Consider the following 14939-nt stretch of genomic DNA (forward strand, 5'->3'; position numbering starts at 1 on the left):
TTGAATAAAACCCACCCAGCGATCACAGCCTTGAATCTGACATATTGTCATACAATCTTATATTAGACCCTTCGTGAGTCCCATTGGCGCTATAGTATATCTTATACAAACACAAATATAACAAATAAGACTACTATCTATGGCTTCGCTATATACTAAACCCGTTCCAAGATGGCCGCCACTCCTGTTGAAATTCGCCAGTGAGCACCGAGGCTCCCTGTTATATTTCCGGGTCATAAGATCCTTGGCCCCGGTTCCCAACAATGGTTGATTGCGCGCGCTTTTTGGCCATAAAATCACCATCAATCTTCTGGTGCTCTCTCTCCCTTCTGACTGTCGGCTGAGATGCCAGATGAGCAGACTCCACGATCGGAGGACACACTGGACCCTCGCATCAGGTACAGACTCGTTCCCACGCCCATAGGCACTTGACTAAGAGCTATATAACTCTGTTGCTCTACGCCACTTCATTTAATTTCTGTCCGCAATACTATCTCGCCCCTAGATAACCATGCAGAAGGACCTTTAACTGTATCCACATATTGACCGAAAACACAGACGAATAGATCCCACAATTGGAGGACGCAACGGACCCTCCAAACAGGTACAGACCTTTTCCTGTTTACTCGAGGCACCCTCTCTACAGTTAAGTCACCATGTCCGTACATAACGCTCTGATTCTAAACTCCTTCGAAACTTCTGTGTTTATTCATAGATAACCTGCATCGATTGCTCTTGGAATACCGACTCCAATGGTCTTTGACACTTCTAACAAAACAGTATAAGGTATATGACCTTTACATAACTTATAAACAGTGGTCCATTAGAACTTAGATTTATCCCAACTTAGAATATGAGCATTGGTCCTAATTCCATTCCATTGTCATTCCCTATGTAGCCTTCACCGCACAGAGGGACAGCAATTGGGAATCCTCCTGGAAGCATCCCTAAATTGGATAGAGTGCTCCGCTTTCCAGGTACCTCTAACCCCCTATTTTGGAGCTCAATTGTAGAAATCGATAACTCGATTTTACTTCGCCACTTTAATTGTACGTTACCTGTAGGAGACATGTCCAGTAGTGCAGTCTCCAATCCAGCACTTATTCTCGTGGTTTATAATTTCCACAGCTTTTCAATTCATTTTCTGCTGGCAAACCGTTTTTAACCATCCAACCACTGGTTGATAACTACCCGGTTTATATACAGGTACCTTTCCATTGGAATTATTTCACCATTGTTCCACGACTCTACATTTAACAAATAGTAATTACTTATTTGCATTTATGTCCCTATTAGAGTGAAGAATCATTTCATGAAGCTATAAAAGAGCAATAGTACTCACTCCAACAGTACACTAGAGGACACTGCAGCCATAGCTTATGGTAAGTGTCCGAATACCCTTCTAGCTGCTCACCATCTCTCGTATATCTACTTGCATTCTTCCTAATATCCTTTCTTATCCCTCTAACCATCACTTCCCATCCGCCCCACAGCTCCTTTATCCATGTCCGCTATTCATTATCCATTTCGTTTTCCTGAGACACTACCCTAGGTATCCTATACCCTTTAAACTGCCATGCATACAATATAGGACACTATGAGCCAGTACAGCTATTCATTGTGAACCCATTGATCCTCATGGAGAATTGAGACTCTGTATTGGCCTAAGTACATAGATCTTCTCTGAAATGATAAAAAATGTAACGGTATGCGCCAATATGTGAAGCGAATAGATGTCATCACATATGTATATATGTATGTATATATGTATATAGTAGGATAGCTTTGTGTACATTCAAGGCATTTTGTTCTTGTTTTTAATCACGATTTTGTAAATATTGGAACATTATATGTTTTTGTAATTTTGTATGATTAGGACAACACACTGACACTGACATGAATTCTTATGTATTTTTTGTTTGCATAGGTACATTTGGAAAATTCATCATGGCTTCCTGATGAAGGCTAATAGCCGAAACGCGCGTAGTAATCCTTAGCCATGTTTTTAGACTAAAATGTTTGCTAAATAGCAAAAAATTTCTCCGTACAATGAACTGTAATGTAATGTATTGTAATCTACATAGAACAAACATGTACAACAGTATGCATTTGTAGATCATATATCACAAATACAAAGGAGATAAAAACGTACAAAATACCTTCTTTTTAAAAAACCATTACTAAATAAAATAAATATATATTTTTTGTACCATGCATATTGTCAACATATAGTTATTTTCGTCTGATGTCAGTCATTGTCCACATTATATCCTTGTTCCTAATTTCTGTTTTTCCAAATAATTTACATATCCCGAATTAGGAACTTTAGTCGGGGAAAACCCCTTTTTTTCTTACACACACAAAGCTGTTTCTTTACCATCCTTGTCAAAAACAGACCTTTTAGAAGGGTTAAAAAACATAACCTCTTTGACTTCTGCTTTCTCCTCATTGTGAGCGAAATCTAGGGGCATATTATCAAGGGGCTTTATCTCCGCTTTTTTGGCTTTAAAAGCCAAGAAAGCGGAGATAAAATTATCTCCCTATTACCAAGCTGTCGCTAACACCAGTTAGCGACAGCTAATAGGAGATAGTGACCATCTTGGGCCCCACTTTGCATGTCAGTGATATTTATCACTAATGACATGCAAAGTGGGCGTGCCAAGATGTTAGTGACTGAAAACAGTCGCTAACATCGCTATCTCCTATTACCAACTTTTGGAGATATTCGCGCTAAGCGCGAATATCTCCAAAAGCTAACACCTGCCCTGAGCAGTTCTTAGCCATGTTATCCAATGGGAGGTGGATAACATGGCTAAGAGCATTTGCTCGATAATGCATGAATATCGCTGACTTTTCAGCGATATTCATGCATTGCGGCTAATAGCAAGGTTTATCTGCGATAAAAATCGCCGATTTGCGGCGATAATTTTTGTCTCTAAATAAGTTAGAGACAAAAATTATCTCTATTGGTTGGTAATATGCCCCACAGACTTTTCTAAATTGATGGCTTCTGCACTTTAGCCATACATAAAGCATCATTGCTGCATCTTTCTTGTGAAACATCTTTTTTAGTGGCCATTACTTCTGCATGTACACTAATCTTCAGGATCTTTCAGCAGAAGAGCCTCACACCATTTTCCATTCCATAAAAGTGATGCTAAGATGAATCACTTTTTTTTGTCAGAAGCAGCCTCAGAATTTAATTTAAACACAACAATTTCCTTGCCGGTTTTCTTCAGTAATTATTCCACTCCGGCAGAGGGAGAACACTACATTCAGTAGATGTTAAGTTAATCCTGAAGTTGTAACTAGAATGAACAAAAGACTTGAGGAAAGTCAGTTAAGTTTTCATAAACTATTATCCACTCTGCACAGGTCTAGTCACATTGTAACAATCCATCTCAGATGGACAGTCTATTGCCATTCACTTTGTTACCAATTAGACAACAAGTCTGTACCAGGCAGATCAAGATCTCATTCAATGAGAAAAGCTTCAGCCGCTGCTTGGTTAATATGTGTCAGACGTTTGTAAAGCAGTATTGTGGAACTCGGTTCACACTTTAACCAAACATTTCTCTCTAGATTCAGATTCTAGAATGAACACAATAGATGATCAAGGTGTCCTCAAAAATCCTTTTGTATAAGTTACCTCTGTGCTGTTATGGAAGAGACGTATTTCTCCAATTGTCTAAATATATAGACCCCAGTTTGGTGTTGGGCATAGCTACTCCAATCTATATTCATGACTATCAGTGAAGATCCTAGGATGTAGAAAGAAGACTTACTCGCTTGTAATTTTAGCTCTGCGTCATAGGAATCTACTTAGAAATCATGAACAACCCATCCTCTTTCCTGATGTCTGTTCTCCAACACTGAGAATTTCTTTGGTCATTGAGACATTGACAAGAGTTCCTCAGGAAAAAGACCAAAGTCCATATTATGAGTTCGGAAGTCTGATGGACCACCAAACCCATGGTGGTGGTGTGTGCACCACTGCACTGGCGGGGCCGACTCCCCTATTACGAGTTTAGCGGTTGAACCGCCGAAGGACCGTTGCAACAGCTGGGGATCCAGGATCCCTTGGCGGTGTTGCAGCTGTGTGAGGCCATACCAGGCCCACTGTTGCATCAGGACCTGGGGGTACATGCAGGGTAGCACTGCCCACAGGACCACGAACAAACTCGTAATCTGGCGGGCAATGTGCAGGTGAGTTTGGTGGTGTGGCAGTGGGGCGCTTGCGCCGCAGCCCACTGCCACACCGCTGAACTCTCAATCAGGCCCTAGGGCTTTTAGGTAACTGCCAGTACCAGGCATTCTGGAATGTAGAAGTTGCTCGATAAGTACATAGATAGTGCTGGTTTTACAGCTTCTTTTTACATTCTGTCTATTAAGTTACTATTTTAATTTTTAGGTCGAGCCTAGGCAGCGCATGCGCTGTATCTCGACATGCTGTTTTCAGCTTCTAGCTTCTGATTGCCTTTTGTCTGTTTCCTTTAAAAAGTGTTGCTTCTAATTGGATAATGGTTCCTGCTTTGTAGCGTTGTGATTGGTCAGGGAAGCCTGGGTGCCTACCAATCACAACACTGCATTGTAGCGTTGTGATTGTTCAGTGGGGCCTGGCTGTGCTCCATGTTCCTCGAGGAGATCAGGAGTAGAGGTGCGGGACCCGACGGGAAGGTAAGTAATTTTTTTGTATTATGCGCTTCATCACACGACCCCTGTGCCTCGCCACCTGCGAGCCATGCCAGCCGCCACTGCCTGCATGTCCCATCTTTTTTCTCAATTGTTGACTCCCATGGATTGCCTCCAGGACTTGTCCTATACTGTTTGGCCTGTCTTTGGACACCGTGCTTTATCTTTTTACTAATTGTAAATAGATTTTTACACTCAGCCCTGTGCCTGTTTCACAAGCGCTGGGCTTTATCTACTTGTTTTATATTTTATCTGCATTGTTTCCTTGCCATTGTTTTAGTGACGATAAGTCAACATGTATTTATTTATTTTTTTGGAAGGCACAGTTTTAGCAAGGCCCGAGGCTCAAACCCGGTTTCGCAGGTCTAAAGTCGGCAGCTCTAGAGGTTACGCCGCAGCGCTGCGACACCCTCACTGAGCGGACAGTGTCTGCATCTCTTACCGGGGCTGCAACACCTTAGGCAGAGAAAGTACCAGCACTATTCACCAGGGCTGCCCCCTTTCATACAGAACAGTACCAGCACTTTTCACCAGGGCTGCCACACCTTATACTAAACAGTATCAGCACTTCACCAAGGCTGCGACCCCTTACACAGAATAGTACCAGCACAGCACTTCTCACCAGGACTGCCAGCCCATATACAGAACAGTACGAGCATATCTCACTAGGGATACCACAACTTATAAAGAACAGTACAGCACTTCTCACCAGGGATGCTGCACCTTATAAAGAACGGTAAGGGCGCTTCTTTTCAATGCCTCCTACCACTTATACACATAATATTTAGCCTTATCAAGGTCAGGAGCAATTTTGTTTTTAGGGCGGAAATGGGATGGGTACACTGTCAAAATTCCTGGGGTGTCAGAGATGGGAATTCTGGGTCTTATACTTATGTAAGACCCATGACCTCGCACCCTAAGACCAAACAAAGGGCCTTATTACGATTGCGGAGGGCCCGCTCTGCCATATTATGATGGCGGGGGGAATTGTTGGTGAAGCGTGACGTTCGTGAAGACCGCCCACTATGGCGCCTACAGGCTTCTTTTTTTTTTCCGACCACCTTTCGGGACAAACACACTGGCCCACATTGCGGTGGTGCCTTGCAGGCACCGCTGTAGGGATTATGATATCCCTTTCCTCTGTTTGTTTTGCGGCGGACAACCTGCCACAAAATGAATGGTGGAAACATATTTGGGGGCCCGAAGCTGGCCCTCCTCATTCCCAGCTACAGGGACATGTACCCATATGGCTAGCACCACGGGGCACCTGCCAGGTAGTGCAGGGATGTATCTGCACCCTCTACTTTGCATTGTGGCGGGGCTTCTGACCGCATCCCCACCACAATGCAAAACATAGGTGACGTGACCACCGTGGTGGCGGTTGCATTGTGATTAGGAGTGTGGGGAGTCCGCCTCATAGGCGGACAGTCCCAAATCCGTATCGATTGCGGCATCGTAATGAGGCCCTAAAAGTATATTGACTCCAACACACCAGATAACTGAGTCACCCAGAAGGGGCAGGAATGTGCTGACTTGAGAGGAAAGCTCCATCCATGGCTGCAGCAGAAAGGTCGTGGAGCATTGGACAGAGAAACTCAACTGTTTTTGTTTTGTGTTGAGTGGATTAAGTGAATGCTGTGTGCCTCATTTATGATGTTTTACCACAGGGCTGTGCCTCAGGCCTTCCTGCTGCGCTGCCCTGAGGCCAAAGAAAAGGGCAGGAATGTGATGTTCCTGCGGCACAAGGGGCCTCATAAATGAGGCCCTCTGTGTTCTGAGGCTTGACCAGTCAAAGTTGGTGTGTTTTTACTCGCCTTACTCTGCCCCATGGTGCGCCCCTTGGTCACTGGGATGGTCAACATATAACTGGGGATTGGCCCAGCTGTGTTCCAAGCGGAATATTCCAAACTGCCATGCCACTCGGGCATGTAGCAGCAATGGCAAAACCCTCTGTAGGATGACGGTATGGTTGCCGAACATAGGAACACCAACCCAAAGAAAACACAGCCTCAGCATTACTCAGCCCCAAAGCATCAATCAGCACCACCTCAGCATCACTCAGCACCAACTCAGTATCACTCAGCATCACCTCCACACTGGCACACCACCACCTGAGCATCACTCGGCATCACCAGAGTATCATTCAGCATTACCTCCGCACCAGCAGTCCACCACCTAAGCATTACTCAGCACCACCACCTCACTCTGAAGCTGGCATCTGTTGATTTCTCCCTAGTGTCTGTCTGCTGCTCATATTGTAATTCAGGTTACTATTTCCCAACCTCCACCCTCCAATTGTTCATGCCCCCCACCCCATTAACAAAATAACCCAATAACAAAGCAGAGCATTAATGCAGGAAGAAGGAGCCAGCATTGCAAAGACAAACAAAAAGAAGACCTCTTTATGTTAATTCTTTTTTAACAGGGTCATTCAGGTGTACATAATGTCTTCTGGGTTATATAAAAGGTAACAAAAATACGTAGAACAGTTTTTTATTATAACTTTTCAACATGCTGCACAGTAGCACAATGCTCTACAACATAGCTTAAAGACATTGGTAAAGCCAATAGCTATGGCTAAACACCCAAGGGTGAGACCTATTGCATGTTACATATTGTTTGCAGTGCCATGGATTGCTGTGCCATCAGACCAATTGTGAGAAACCATATTTATTACTATGTACTTAAGTATTATACATTGAGGGCCTTATTATGAAGTAGGGAGGAATCACTTCTGCCCGACACCGACTCGGTCATGGGACCGATCGACACCCGGTTGGCTGTCCAGACCCACTGATTTCAACACGATCGTACAGAGTTTGGGCGCATGGTTCCTTTCCTCAATGGGAGCTTGTGCTACGGCTTTAAACTGGCCATAACAAAAGCTCCCATTGTGGAAAGGGAGGTGAAGTTCATCACTGCACCCCGTGGCAGTCACCTCAAGCTGCCTGCAACAATGTGCAGGGATCAACAGGCACGCCCTCCAACCAGAGGTCGTGCACTATAGGGGCCCTGCTGTGGGCCCCAAAAACACACTTTCCGACATTGTTTCCCTGTTGGACAGGCCGGCATGGAAACCATGTCGGAAACCGTGCATTGTAATCTCAAGGGCAGAAAGGCCCGCCCTTGAGATTACAAGCCAGATTCCAACCGGCGCACGGGCTCTCTGAGCACATCGGAAGCCAGCGGTGATGACCGGCTGGTTTAATTTCCAACCGCCTCCAACATAATGAGGCGGTCAGAAAGTAAACCGACCTGCCCATTATGATGTGACAGAAGGTCGGAGCCTTAACGGGCCGTATCGTAATTGGCCCCTAAATGTGTATAAGATTGAAATTTACTCCTACAAAGGTAAATTTCTAACCTGGAAAAAACCATTAGTATTCCACGCACGGGGCGAAATGTGTCATCTGTGATACTTTCGAAAAAGGCACTATATTTTCCAAAGAATGTATAACGATCTCTCCCATGTGGCCTGTTTGCAGAAAGAAGAAACATACATGAATTTGCATGTGTATCTTCTGTTCTATTAAGAGATTATTAATTGATGACCATTGGAACATTGGAACATTTATCAACTCCTTTAATAGAAATTTGTATTAATGTGTGATACAAGATGTGTATTGGCCTCCAGTGTGATTAATTCAGATCTGTGTAATAAAGTCTGTACAAATTGCATTAGTTAGGAATTTAATTAGTATTCATCAGTCTAGGGTTTCCTTCATTAATCTCCTTGTTTTCTTTGTTCATATTTACTTTTGTGAAATTAGGCTCTACTGTTTAGCTCCATGAAGAACTGGTTCTGCAATGCTGTCTTATGTGTACAAATTGGGGCTGTGTAGGCTATTTATGTTTTTATTGCATTTAAAAACACCTGCTCTTTGCTCAGTTACATCTGTTGTGTGGATCCAAAGATTGGAATTGAACTGTTCTGAAATAGCTGCACACAGGCAGGATTATCCTACATTCATGGCTTCAATGAGTATTCTTACAATGCAGACCTAAGTGTACAAGTAAGTAGCTCTCCCTTATTCTTGGATTGTAGGTTAAAACACTCTGCCAATTACAGTACAGCACAACAAGCTCACTGCAGTGTCCTGGTACCAGTCCTCATCTAACTCTCCCTCACCAAGATGGAGTTTTTCCCAATGACATGCAGCAGCAACGCCCAGTGACCACGCCTAATATGGAATGACCACTCTCAACAAGCTAGAATGCAACACACACAGAGAGATAAACACTTCAAGGAGTGAGTAGGTCATGCAATGTGGAAGACTCCTACAGTTGAAAAAACAGGGTGATACTCCTTATCATGACTCACTTGCGGGTGCTACAACCCAAGCCTTCTCTCTGTGTTTTCTCCCACAACATATACTGATGTCTGTGTTTTTTCATTGTTCTCACCAGGAACTGTAGAGTGAGACAAGGAGTCCCTCTACAACATTGGTCTTTGTGGGGCTCTCCAGGCCCACAAGTAACACATGGTTTTAAAATCTGAGACACAGAATCACACCGTGATCGCCTTTAAAAATCGACTTCAGAAGAACATATATCATCAGGATTCCACACTAACCACCCCACAAATCCTTCACTCAGTCAAACAACTATGCAGTAGATGACCTGGAAAAGCCTAGTGCAACATATAAATCTGCCCCCATTCCAAAGGCATGTCAACCCTCTGGTATGACTGGACTTTATTACTATGCACTTGGCCCACAAACATTATGTCAAAACCAAAGAGTTAATCAATGAAGATGAAAATCATACATTCAGACCAACCAAGATGTGTTTTGGGTGTTGCTTGGTTACTATCTTCTACTAACTAATCTAACTAGACTCTGTAATTATCGACAAAAGCAGAAAAGTTCCAAGAGTTAGAAGGGGAGCACTAATAGTTTTTTCATTTGTGTGCTTACTTATTAACCAGAATACCTTCTTTATGACAGCAGAGATGCATTAACTTTGGAGGTAGGGCCTCAGATTCCTCTATGAACTTACGGAAATGGCCTTCTGTTCATATACTGTAGCCTAGAAAATCCTGATAATCTGTGACTTTAGCCTGTGGGTGGACAGTCGGGACATAAAGTCAACCACTGCACACTGTTAGGCACAAGATCAGGATAGTTGTGGTGTTTCACCCGGAGACTTCAGCTTCTGCAAGCAGGCATACACTCTGAATGATAACATGAAGTGAAAACATGAAGGAATCAGCACAGAAACACTCATTCTCACATATTATTTCCCAAAAGTTTGCAATGGCAGTATTTCCACCCCCAAAATTACCAATACCCCTGTTTCAGTAACTCTGGGGGAGATATCAGGCACAAAACAGACAAAATTGGAATCCCTTATGTTCTGATTCACAAAGGTAACTTACACTTTCGAGTAAGTTTACTTCTTTTCGGTATTCACAAAAATATATAAATATTGTACATATGTATTATATCATTATAAAATATTTGAATAACCTATTTTGTTTAATAATGTAGCAATACATTTTTAAAGTAATTGAAGTTAGTTTATTCTGTACTTCACTTTTAATAATGACTTTTTTTCAGCTGGAATATATTTTTTATTTAAACTTCATGAAAAACAATTTAAATGTAATAACTTTCTATTACAGTTCTAATCCAAGATGAATTTATTAGTGTAGTAGATTTTTGTAAATATATCAAATGAATTTACATTCATATTTAATAAAATATTTTTATATTTATTTTCATGTTAAATAGGTTTTTTCAAGGTTATGTTTTTCAGTACTTTGCCATAGGGTGATGCCTCAATCGGGGCAGAAATCTCTGCATGCTAAAATGTAGGGAAAAAGTGTATTTGACTTGAAAATTAATATTAAAAATAATTGTATGTTAAATATTAATGTAATTCTTTTGTATGTTTACTTTTATATAGAACTAGCTTACCCGCCGAACGTTGATGCGATCTCCGAAGAAAGGAAATTTAAGGAAACTCGTTATGATAACATTCAATTTACATTGTGTCATTTTTATTGAAACTTATTCATTTTAATATGGAAAACATTTCAAAGTGTTGTTTTAATTCTATTTATTTATTCGAGTGCTTGTGGATACACGATTTTTTGTTTTTCCGTCTGGTGCGTACATCAGTATTCGAAAGATTATGAGGGCCCTGTGGGGCCGATATTTAAAAAAATGTTATGCCAGAAACACAGGCACCTCACCATAGGTGCCCACCAGGCCAACAACCCTTATTTTAAACTTGTAGAAGTGGGTAAACGGACAACTATAACTGCAAATTAAATTCAAGCAGTACAAACTAAACAACACAATGTGCTCCAGGCTTGCATCAAAAATCATCATACATTCTTACCATAAGAAATTCATAGGAAGCTCTTCTTCCTCGGTACAAGCTACCAAGCTCTGAAACTCACTACCACCCAAGATTTGAAGCACACAGGAACCTCTACACTTCGGAGGAGAATGAAAACAAGGTTATTGGCAAGATAACTTCATTGTCTCACAACCCTGGAATTGAACTCAAAAAGATAATCACACCTTCAAGTTCAGTCTACAGTTTACAACCCATTTAGCAAACTGTTTTCTATATCTTTGTAAGTTAAGAAGGCACTGACCTGTGATTAGCTTGTGTATTATATAATAATGTCAATTCATATATAAACCTGCTGGTCCAAACTAATACTAAAACCATAACCCTCGGCGGTCGGCAGCCAACTATAACTTAATCATCTTACACTCTCTTAATAGGATCACTGAAATAATATCGAGGGACAGAATATCGACCAACAAAAATATCGTTGACAAAATATCGAGAGACAAAATATCGAGTTTCTATCTACAAACAGGTAAGTACAAAAATATCGAGTTAAAAATATCGTTTACAAAAATATAGTTGTAAAAAATATCGACTTTAATAAAAAACAATGTTTAATTACATTAATATAAAAAATTAATTACTAAAATATACTTAACAATACTTAAAATAACTTTTAATAATTAAATAATTAATGAAAGTTAAAAAATAATATTTTTTAATCATATTTCTTAAAACATATATATATATAGTAACAAAATTTAATTAAATAATAGCCAATATTATTAACGTAGAAATACAAAAGAGTAAAAATGACTATTCCCACTCCAGTGGGTGCAACAGTAGGGAAAGTGTTGGATAGCGTAGGGGTTAAAATTACAATTCCCGGTGGCTAGCAGCCGACGATGGCGGCCGCAGCGTAGAGAGGCTCCCGAGTAACGGCGGCTTCCCACGACTATCCGTCACATTAATCCTGAATTTTATAGTGCTGGCGGGAGAGGATCGGACCCGGAGTCCGTGCGGCACCCAACGCTGCAAAATTGGAATCGGTGGCAGCCTGGACGAGCTTCAGCACACGGAGCGGAGACCGGAGGTGCAGAGGGCCTACTGCCAGCCTGGAAGCAGCGGGGTTGCGGAGAGAGGGTGGCCGGCCGGAAGTTACCCTGAAGCGGCGGGGGAGCGGCAGGAAGTGTCGGTTACCGGACGCGTAGTCCGAGAGACCCGCAATCGTGCCTCCAATAGTCCCGAAGTAAGTGCAGCCCCCCGCGACGCCTGGAACAGCCATACAACTCCATTTGCTCTGATCGGGGGCGCATTCTGGACTTCTGGCAACGGCAGTGACGCCGCCATTCATTCGCGCCTTGCACAAGCGGCACCCCGGCACCTGACAGAGGCTCTCCCCACAGGACTATACTTGCCTCAGTTCACCGGAGTACTACGTGGGGGGCCGGCGGATCCCTGAAGGTCCCATTCATTACCGTGTTCGGCCCTCTGCGCGCGATCCGCGGGGGAGGCACCGGAAGGAGTAGTGGAACTCCCGGCGGCTAGCGCACAGAGTGGGGTGCTTTGCTCTGGCGCCAGTTATACCCACGGCACGCCACCAGACTTTTTGGAAGCCTCAACAAGGATTTGGGGATCGAGCGACCGCCTTGCTCCTAGTGCCACAGAGGGTAGCACTGCACAGATTGGCATAGCCCTTGCCGACACTCTGCAAAACTTAACCGAGGTGCCCCCTAACTGCTATACGCCTGAGGGGAGGACTCTTCACCCCCTCACTGTGAACTTAACGCTGCGCCCACGGCGGGAGTGTTTTGCTGGTGCGGCCGTGGACGGCGCGAACGCTGACATATCGTGGATCTCGGCGCCGCCAACGCCACACATCACCATGTCAAACAGGGGCCCTAAAAATACCTCCACCCAAGCCAAACTGGATAAATTCGCGTATGAGAGGCAAACGCCGCCCCAAGAACAACGCAAGAACGCAGGGAAAGCGGCGGACACGGATGGGGCTAAGAAGGCCACGCTTGAAGATGTCCTGGCGGCATTGGCCCAGGTGCAGACGACGGTCGGGGCAACCGCCACTGAAGTCACCCTGATACGGGCGGACCTCCAAAAAATGAACGAGAGGGTCAAGCAAGTGGAGGTCGTCACCAAATCTTTGGTAGAGGACGTGTCTGAACTGCAAACGGCGATGGAGCGACTTCAAGCCGACAACAAAATACTAAGGGACAAACTGGATGACCAGGAAGGTCGCTCCAGACGCAACAACGTCCGAATTTTAGGCGTGCCGGAATCCGAAGATACGGGGGCGATGGACCTCTACGTGGAGGGCTTGATAAAAACCCGACTTCAACCTAAGGGACTCTCAAACTTCTTTTCGGTGGAAAGGGCCCACCGCATTCCGGGGGGAAAACCGAAGACAGGAGGCCCACCGCGGCCGATACTAGCACGACTATTTAACTTCAGGGACCGAGATGCCATTCTACAGGCCGCAAGGGTGGCCCCTGCCATTCAAATCCAAAACTCGAGACTTGCATTTTTCCCTGACTACACGGCTGAGGTATCTAGGAAAAGAAAAACGTTCCTGGAAGTTAAAAGAACGTTGAGGGAGAAAGAATTACCATACTCGATGATCTTCCCAGCACGTTTAAGAGTTGTTGCGGACAAAAAGGTGTGGTTTTTTGACTCCCCCGAGGCTGCCCGGGACTGGCTGGAAGGTTGGCACATGGTGGGCCGGCAACGCAAGAACCACAGACCGGATCACGAACGCAGAGACGACAGCAGACATGGTTCGCAAACATCTGGTCGAGGTGGGGGGGCAGAGGACTCTCCCTCCCGCGGAACAAGAAGGGCAGACGGAGAGGGGTGACCCTCCCCCCGGGATCTACGCTGACCACAACTGCTGACCATCGACTTCACATTTCAGTTGCTGCACGAAGACACTGGCATGACCTCCCCTGAGGCACGCAGGGATGCCGCCTGCTCGGGGAGACACTCTCCCCCCTACACACAAGTACTCTGGTTGTGGGATGGGTTAAGCACTCTGCTCAGTTGGGGAGGCGGGCAGTTGAAAGTCCGTTAGGCAGGGATGCAGGGAGGGGGGGAAGGGAGACGGGTTGTTTTTTTACGGTTACGAAATTGTTTGTTAGGAACACATATGTACGGCCGAGTACTACACCATACCACTCAAGGGACGTATCGGACCGCTTGACCCAGTTAGGCATGAGAATGGGGGGGAGGAATTGCTTTGTACTATTCCTGCTGGGCCTGTACTCATATAGGCATGAACGATGTTTCCACTGTTATGGGACTCAATACACGCAGACAGGGGCCCCCGTGACATCTTTAGGCTCTTCACTGTGCGGTGGCGCAACTACCGGACCACTGGTACCTCCTGTGTGCTCCATCTCATTCCTCATAATCCCCAATGGCTAACAACATAGCACCATTAGGGGGAACGGAATCCACCGATACACAATGCCCAACTCTGTCCTTGATGTCATGGAATGTACGGGGTTTGGGGGACAAGGTTAAACGGGGGTTGGTATTGGCTGCTATTAAGCGACTACGACCTACCGTGGCCCTGCTGCAGGAAACTCACCTGGTAGGGAGGGCTAGAAAAGCTCTGGATAGACGGGGTTACAAAATGTGGGCTCATTCTGACTTCACGTCCGGTTCCAGAGGGTCCGGCATTCTAATAAAAAAGAACTCGCGATTCATGCCTCTATCGTCTCAAACAGATGACCAAGGCTGCTTCGCGGCTGTACATGGGCAATGGGAGGGGTCACTTTTCAATCTTGTGTCAGTATATATTCCGCCGGCATTGCATTCGGTACACCTCCCGAGACTAGGGGACTTCCTTCTGACTCTCCCGGAGGGTGAGATTATCCTGGGGGGAGACTTCAACGCAGTCATGGACACGCAACTAGATAAGCACCCCA

The sequence above is a fragment of the Lissotriton helveticus genome, chromosome 5_1 (assembly GCF_964261635.1).
Source record: "Lissotriton helveticus chromosome 5_1, aLisHel1.1, whole genome shotgun sequence".
Lineage (NCBI taxonomy): Eukaryota > Metazoa > Chordata > Amphibia > Caudata > Salamandridae > Lissotriton > Lissotriton helveticus.